This window comes from Lepidochelys kempii, chromosome 28 (assembly GCF_965140285.1).
Source record: "Lepidochelys kempii isolate rLepKem1 chromosome 28, rLepKem1.hap1, whole genome shotgun sequence".
NCBI classification, from domain to species: Eukaryota; Metazoa; Chordata; order Testudines; family Cheloniidae; genus Lepidochelys; species Lepidochelys kempii.
Window position 1 is genome coordinate 2,728,654 of NC_136407.1, and position 8,487 is coordinate 2,737,140.

Below are 8,487 nucleotides of genomic sequence, written 5' to 3' on the forward strand. Positions count from 1 at the left end.
ACCCTGTTACCGTGGGCGAACACTTCCCACAAAACCATCGCTCCACCTCTGACCTCTCAGTCTTCAAAGGCGCCCAAAACCTGCCAAAGACGAGCTGAAATTCATGACTTGGCAGGACGCTAAACATCATGGACTGGATAAAGACACTGGATTTCTGGCTTCTTACAACAATCTGGAATTTGTCCTGTGACTGCAGAGGTGTTGATGGGCCATTTTGCCTCGAACTGGCCCTTAAAATATTTATTATTATTTGGCGTGTGCAAAAAAAGAAAATGCCGGATGTGAAAATAACCTGTGTCTAGAAAATCATCATCTGGAACCTGGCTGGCCAGAAGACCAAGATTCATCCGATGAAGTGGGCTGCAGCTCACGAAAGATTATGCTCAAATAAATTGGTTAGTCTCTAAGGTGCCACAAGTCCTAGACAAATTGGAGGATTGGGCCAAAAGAAATCTGATGAGGTTCAACAAGGACAAGTGCAGAGTCCTGCATTTAGGACAGAAGAATCCTTTGCACCGCTACAGACTAGGGACCGAATGGCTCGGCAGCAGTTCTGCAGAAAAGGACCTAGGGGTTACGGTGAACGAGAAGCTGGATATGGGTCAACAGTGTGCCCTTGTTGCCAAGAAGGCAAATGGCATTTTAGGATGTATATGTAGGGGCATTGCCAGCAGATCGAGGGACGTGATCGTTCCCCTCTATTCGATACTGGTGAGGCCTCATCTGGAGTACTGTGTCCAGTTTTGGGCCCCACACTACAAGAAGGATGTGGAAAAATTGGAGAGAGTCCAGCGGAGGGCAACAAAAATGATTAGGGGAGTTACGAGGAGAGGCTGAGGGAATTGGGGTTGTTTAGTCTGCAGAAGAGAAGAATGAGGGGGGATTTGATAGCTGCTTTCAACTACCTGAAAGGGGGTTCCAAAGAGGATGGCTCTTGTCATAAATATAAAGGGAAGGGTAAACCCCTTTAAAATCCCTCCTGGCCAGAGGAAAAATCCTCTCACCTGTAAAGGGTTAAGGAGCTAAAGGTAACCTCGCTGGCACCTGACCAAAATGACCAATGAGGAGACAAGATACTTTCAAAAGCTGGGAGGAGGGAGAAAAACAAAGGGTCTGTGTCTGTCTGTATGCTGCTTTTGCCGGGGACAGAACAGGAATGGAGTCTTAGAACTTAGTAAGTAATCTAGCTAGGTATGTGTTAGATTATGATTTCTTTAAATGGCTGAGAAAATAGCTGTGCTGAATAGAATGACTATTCCTGTCTGTGTGTCTTTTTTGTAACTTAAGGTTTTGCCGAGAGGGATTCTCTATGTTTTGAATCTAATTACCCTGTAAGGTATTCACCATCTTGATTTTACAGAGGTGATTTTTTTTTCTTCTATTAAAAGTCTTCTTGTAAGGAAACTGATTGCTTTTTCATTGTTCTGAGATCCAAGGGTTTGGGTCTGTGGTCACCTATGCAAATTGGTGAGGATTTTTACCAAACCTTCCCCAGGAAGTGGGGTGCAAGGGTTGGGAGGATTTTGAGGGAAAAGATGTTGCCAAACTACATTTTTTCAGGAACCCAGATAAAGTTTGGTGATGGCAGTGGAAGTCCAAGGGTAAAATAGTTTGTACCTTGGGGAAGTTTTAACCTAAGCTGGTAAAACTAAGCTTAGGAGGTTTTCATGCAAGTCCCCACATCTGTACCCTAGAATCATAGAATCATAGAATATCAGGGTTGGAAGGGACCCCAGAAGGTCATCTAGTCCAACCCCCTGCTCAAAGCAGGACCAATTCCCAGTTAAATCATCCCAGCCAGGGCTTTGTCAAGCCTGACCTTAAAAACCTCTAAGGAAGGAGATTCTACCACCTCCCTAGGTAACGCATTCCAGTGTTTCACCACCCTCTTAGTGAAAAAGTTTTTCCTAATATCCAATCTAAACCTCCCCCACTGCAACTTGAGACCATTACTCCTCGTTCTGTCATCTGCTACCATTGAGAACAGTCTAGAGCCATCCTCTTTGGAACCCCCTTTCAGGTAGTTGAAAGCAGCTATCAAATCCCCCCTCGTTCTTCTCTTCTGCAGGCTAAACAATCCCAGCTCCCTCAGCCTCTCCTCATAACTCATGTGTTCCAGTCCCCTAATCATTTTTGTTGCCCTTCGCTGGACTCTCTCCAATTTATCCACATCCTTCTTGAAGTGTGGGGCCCAAAACTGGACACAGTAGTCCAGATGAGGCCTCATCAATGTCGAATAGAGGGGAACGATCACGTCCCTCGATCTGCTCGCTATGCCCCTACTTATACATCCCAAAATGCCATTGGCCTTCTTGGCAACAAGGGCACACTGCTGACTCATATCCAGCTTCTCGTCCACTGTCACCCCTCGGTCCTTTTCCGCAGAACTGCTGCCTAGCCATTCGGTCCCTAGTCTGTAGCTGTGCATTGGGTTCTCCCGTCCTAAGTGCAGGACCCTGCACTTATCCTTATTGAACCTCATCAGATTTCTTTTGGCCCAATCCTCCAATTTGTCTAGGTCCTTCTGTATCCTATCCCTCCCCTCCAGCGTATCTACCACTCCTCCCAGTTTAGTATCATAGAGTTCAGAGTGGGGAAGGAACGTTGACATGGTGGCAGAGTGGTGGGATTAACCTGAAATCCTTTTGAGATCAATTTGAGATTTTTTTGAACCAGAAAAACAGATTTTAAAAAGGAAATTTTTTTTTCCTTTGGGGCTGCTGGAAAGGAGATCCAACTGAAAGCAGCTAGTTTTTTCTCTGCTTTGGGGCCAGAGCAGAGACAAAAGGGGTTTATCTTTGTGAATTCCGGGTTTTCTTTGCCTGGAGGCAGAGTAGTTAACCTCCTGCAGGGAAATTCACACTCTTCACAAACCTGAAGAACAACCTTTTTTTCCCCTAAAAGTAAATAGGGGGGTGTTCTACCTATTTGCCTGGAGACAAAAGTGGTAGGGGGTTGGGTTTTTTTAGGATTTTGATTTTTTTTTTTTTTTTTTTTTTTTTGCAAGGAGCATAGATTTGAAAAGGAATATTTTTTCCTTTGGGCTGCTGGAAAGCAGGTTTCCAAGTAGCTGGAGGTTTTTTGCTTTGATTTGGGGCCACAGCAGAGACAAAAGGGAATTGTCTTTTTCTGTAGGTTGACAATCACTATCAGAGAATAGGTATCCTATTCCAGCACAACAAAATTTTACAAGCCAAGTTTTGTTTGTTTTATTTCTAAACCTCGGATGTAAAGTTAGTTAAAAACAGAGAGGTTAGGATGACAGACTCCACGGCTCAACAAAAGCTGGAATTAGCCAGATTTCAGGATGAGGAAAAACAAAAGGAACATGAAAGACAGATAGAACACATGCAGATGGAGAAAGACGTACAGGAGGCTGCCTACAGGAGGGAAATGGAGGCAAGGAAGCATGTGGAAGAGGAGAAGGAAAAAGAGAGGAAGCATGAACTGGAGATGGAGAAGGTAATATACCAACAAACCCTAGCAATCCTTCTCCAGGTACCACTTCCCATCCCAGAAAGTTCCCCACCTACAAGGCAGGCGATGATACTGAGGCCTTCTTAGAAAACTTTGAAAGGGCCTGCCTTGGGTACAACATCTCTACTGACCAATACATGGTAGAGCTGAGGCCGCAGCTCAGTGGACCCTTAGCTGAGGTGGCGGCTGAAATGCCTAAAGAACACATGAACAAGTATGAACTGTTTAAATCCAAGGCAAGAGTCAGAATGGGGATAACACCCGAGCAATCTCGTCGGAGGTTCAGGGCCCTAAGGTGGAAACCAGACGTGTCATTTACCCGACATGCCTACCACATTGTGAAACATTGGGATGCCTGGATATCAGGAGCAAGTGTTGAATCTCCAGTAAATTTGCCCTTCCTAATGCAAATGGAACAATTCTTAGAGGGTGTTCCTGAGGAAATAGAAAGATACATCCTAGATGGGAAGCCCAAAACTGTAATCGAGGCAGGAGAGATTGGAGCCAAATGGGTGGAGGTGGCAGAGAAGAAGAAAACCGGTCGCAGTTGGAGCGGAGACCAGAAGGGACAACCCCAGACCACACCCTATTACCGGGGGCCGCCCAAAGCCCCACCTACCTCCCAAAGAACCCTCCAGACACCATATCGTCCCACCACCCCATTCTCCAGCAACCCACCACGCCCCCGTGACCCGTCAGCTGGACGATGTTTTAAATGTAATGAGCTGGGGCATGTAAAGGCCAACTGCCCCAAGAACCCCAACAGATTACAGTTCATTGCACCGGAATTACACCAGAGGTCCGCAGGCCCAGATACCTCCCAGATACCCTTGGAGCGGAGGGAACCTGTGAGTGTGGGGGGGAAGAAGGTCACCGCGTGGAGGGACACTGGAGCACAAGTGTCAGCTATCCATGCTTCCTTAGTGGACCCCAATTTAATCAACCCAGAGATCCAAGTGACAATTCAACCCTTCAATCCAACTCTTTCGATTTACCTACAGCCAAGTTGCCTGTCCAATACCAGGGCTGGTCTGGAACGTGGACTTTTGCAGTCTATGATGATTATCCCATCCCCATGCTGTTTTGGGAAGACTTGGCCAATCATGTGAAGCCGGCCAAGAGGGTGGGAATGGTCACCCGCAGCCAGGCTAAACAAGCCGTGAGGCCTAGCTCTGTTCCGGAAACTTCTATCAGGACCCGGTCAGAGGTGATGGACCCGGACCTCAGGCCAATGTCTGCAACAGCAGTAGTGGATCCAGTCCCAGAGACCCAGACGGAACCAGTCCCAGAACTAGAACCAGCCGAACAACCAACGCCAGACCCATTGCCAGCACTGAATCCAGTACTTGCAACCCCAACACCAGAGGGCCCCACCGAACCTGAACTGGCAGCAGCCCATAACCCTACACAAGAGGCTCAGCCGGAGCCTGAACCCCAACATAGTGTCCCAGCGGAGAGCGGTTCACAGTCAACGGAAACAGCCCCATCACCTACATTGCTTCCAGAGGGACCAAGCCTTCGTCCACAATCCCATAAGGAACTGATGTCTCCAGCATCAAGGGAACAGTTCCAGACCGAACAGGAAGCAGATGAAAGCCTCCAGAGAGCTTGGACGGCGGCACAGAGCAACCCACCACCTCTCAGCTCTTCTAATCAATCCAGGTTTGTTGTAGAAAGAGGACTTTTATACAAGGAAACTCTTTCTGGTGGACACCAGAAGACTGGCATCCTCAGAGACAGTTGGTAGTTCCAACTAAATACCGGGCCAAGCTCTTGAGCTTAGCCCATGATCATCCTAGTGGCCATGCTGGGGTGAACAGGACCAAAGACCGTTTGGGGGGGTCATTCCACTGGGAGGGAATGGGCAAGGATGTTTCTACCTATGTATGGTCTTGTGAAGTATGCCAAAGAGTGGGAAAACCCCAAGACCATGTCAAAGCCCCTCTCCAGCCACCCCCCATCATTGAAGTTCCATTTCAGCAAGTAGCGGTGGATATTCTGGGTCCTTTTCTGAAAAAGACACCCAGAGGAAAGAAGTACATACTGACTTCAATGGATTTTGCCACCCGATGGCCGGAAGCAGTAGCTCTAAGCAACACCAGGGCTAAAAGTGTGAGCCAGGCACTAGCAGACATTTTTGCCAGGGTAGGTTGGCCCTCGGACATCCTCACAGATGCAGGGACTAATTTCCTGGCAGGAACTACGGAAAACCTCTGGGAAGCTCATGGGGTAAATCACTTGGTTGCCACTCCTTACCACCATCAAACAAATGGCCTGGTGGAGAAGTTTAATGGAACTTTGGGGGCCATGATATGTAAATTCGTAAATGAGCACTCCAGTGATTGGGACCTAGTGTTGCAGCAGTTGCTCTTTGCCTACAGAGCTGTACCACATCCCAGTTTAGGGTTTTCCCCATTTGAACTTGTATATGGCCGTGAGGTTAAGGGGCCATTACAGTGGGTGAAGCAGCAATGGGAGGGATTTACACCTTCTCCAGGAACTAACATTCTGGACTTTGTAACCAACCTACAAAACACTCTCCGAACCTCTTTAGCCCTCGCTAAAGAAAACTTACAGGATGCTCAAAAAGAGCAAAAAGCCTGGTATGATAAACATGCCAGAGAGCGTTCCTTCAAAGTAGGGGACCAGGTCATGGTCTTAAAGGCGCTCCAGGCCCATAAAATGGAAGCATTGTGGGAAGGGCCATTCACGGTCCAGGAGTGCCTGGGAGCTGTTAATTATCTCATAGCATTCCCTACCGCCAACCGAAAGCCTAAGGTGTATCATATTAATTCTCTAAAGCCCTTTTATTCCAGAGAATTAAAGGTTTGTCAGTTTACAGCCCAGGGAGGAGACGACGCTGAGTGGCCTGAAGGTGTTTACTACGAAGGGAAATGTGCTGGTGGTGTGGAAGAGGTGAACCTCTCCATGACCCTTGGGCGTATGCAGCGACAGCAGATCCAGGAGCTGTGCACTAGCTACGCGTCAACGTTCTCAGCCACCCCAGGACTGACTGAACGGGCATACCACTCCATTGACACAGGTAATGCTCACCCAATTAGGGTCCAACCTTACCGGGTGTCTCCTCAAGCTAAAACTGCTATAGAACGGGAGATCCAGGATATGTTACAGATGGGTGTAATCCGCCCCTCTGAAAGTGCAGGGGCATCTCCAGGGGTTCTAGTTCCCAAACCAGATGGGGAAATACGTTTTTGCGTGGACTACCGTAAGCTAAATGCTGTAACTCGCCCAGACAACTATCCAATGCCACGCACTGATGAACTATTAGAGAAACTGGGACGGGCCCAGTTCATCTCTACCTTGGACTTAACCAAGGGGTACTGGCAGGTACCACTAGATGAATCCGCCAAGGAAAGGTCAGCCTTCACCACGCATCTCGGGCTGTATGAATTTAATGTACTCCCTTTCGGGCTGCGAAATGCACCCGCCACCTTCCAAAGACTTGTAGATGGTCTCCTAGTGGGAATGAAAGAATATGCAGTCGCCTACCTTGAAGATGTGGCCATATTTTCGGATTCCTGGGCAGACCACCTGGAACATCTACAAAAAGTCTTCGAGCGCATAAGGGAGGCAGGACTAACTGTTAAGGCTAAGAAGTGTCAAATAGGCCTAAACAGAGTGACTTACCTTGGACACCAGGTGGGTCAAGGAACTATCAGCCCCCTACAGGCCGAAGTGGATGCTATCCAAAAGTGGCCTGTCCCAAAGTCAAAGAAACAGGTTCAATCCTTCTTAGGCTTGGCCGGTTATTACAGACGATTTGTACCGCAATACAGCCAAATCGCCTCCTCACTGACAAACCTAACTAAAAAGAAACAGCTAAATGCCGTTCAGTGGACCAAAGAGTGTCAAAAGGCCTTTAACCAGCTTAAAGCGACACTCATGTCTGACCCTGTACTAAGGGCCCCAGACTTTGACAAACCGTTCCTAGTAACCACAGATGCGTCCGAGCGTGGTGTGGGAGCAGTTTTAATGCAGAAAGGACCTGATCAAGAATTCCACCCTGTAGCGTTTCTCAGCAAAAAACTGTCTGAGAGGGAAAGCAACTGGTCAGTCAGTGAAAAAGCATGTTACACCATTCTCTACACCCTGGAAAAGCTACGCCCATATGTTTGGGGACGGCGTTTCCACCTGCAAACCGACCATGCTGCGCTACAGTGGCTTCATACCGCCATGGGAAATAACAAAAAACTTATTCGGTGGAGTTTAGCTCTCCAAGATTTTGATTTTGACATCCAACACATCTCAGGAGCTTCTAACAAAGTGGCTGATGCACTCTCCTGTGAAAGTTTCCCAGAACCGACCGGTTAAAATCGTCCTTGAGATGTGGAAAATATTGTTAGTCTTTATGTACTTGGTAGTATATTTAGAGGTACATGTGTCTTATTAACTCTGTTTTTCCTAAAGCTCCAGGCAGAAATCCCAGCCAGCGTTTCACCCTAACAGTGATTTGGGGGGCCTGTCATAAATATCAAGGGAAGGGTAAACACCTTTAAAATCCCTCCTGGCCAGAGGAAAAGCCCTTTCACCTGTAAAGGGTTAAGAAGCTAGGATAACCTCGCTGGCACCTGACCAAAATGACCCATGAGGAGACAAGATACTTTCAAAGCTGGAGGGGGGGAGAAACAAAGGGTCTGGGTCTGTCTGTGGGATGCTTTTGCCGGGGACAGAACAGGAATGGAGTCTGAGAATTTAGTAAGTAATGTAGCTAGAGATGCGTTAGATCATGATTTCTTTAAATGGCTGAGAATATAAGTTGTGCTGAATGGAATGTAGATTCCTGTCTGTGTGTCTTTTTGTAACTTAAGGTTTTGCCGAGAGGGATTCTCTATGTTTTGAATCTAATTACCCTGTAAGGTATTTACCATCCTGTTTTACAGAGGTGATTCTTTTTACTTTTTCTTCTATTAAAAGTCTTCTTGTAAGGAAACTGAATGCTTTTTCATTGTTCTAAGATCGAAGGGTTTGGGTCTGTGGTCACGTATGCAA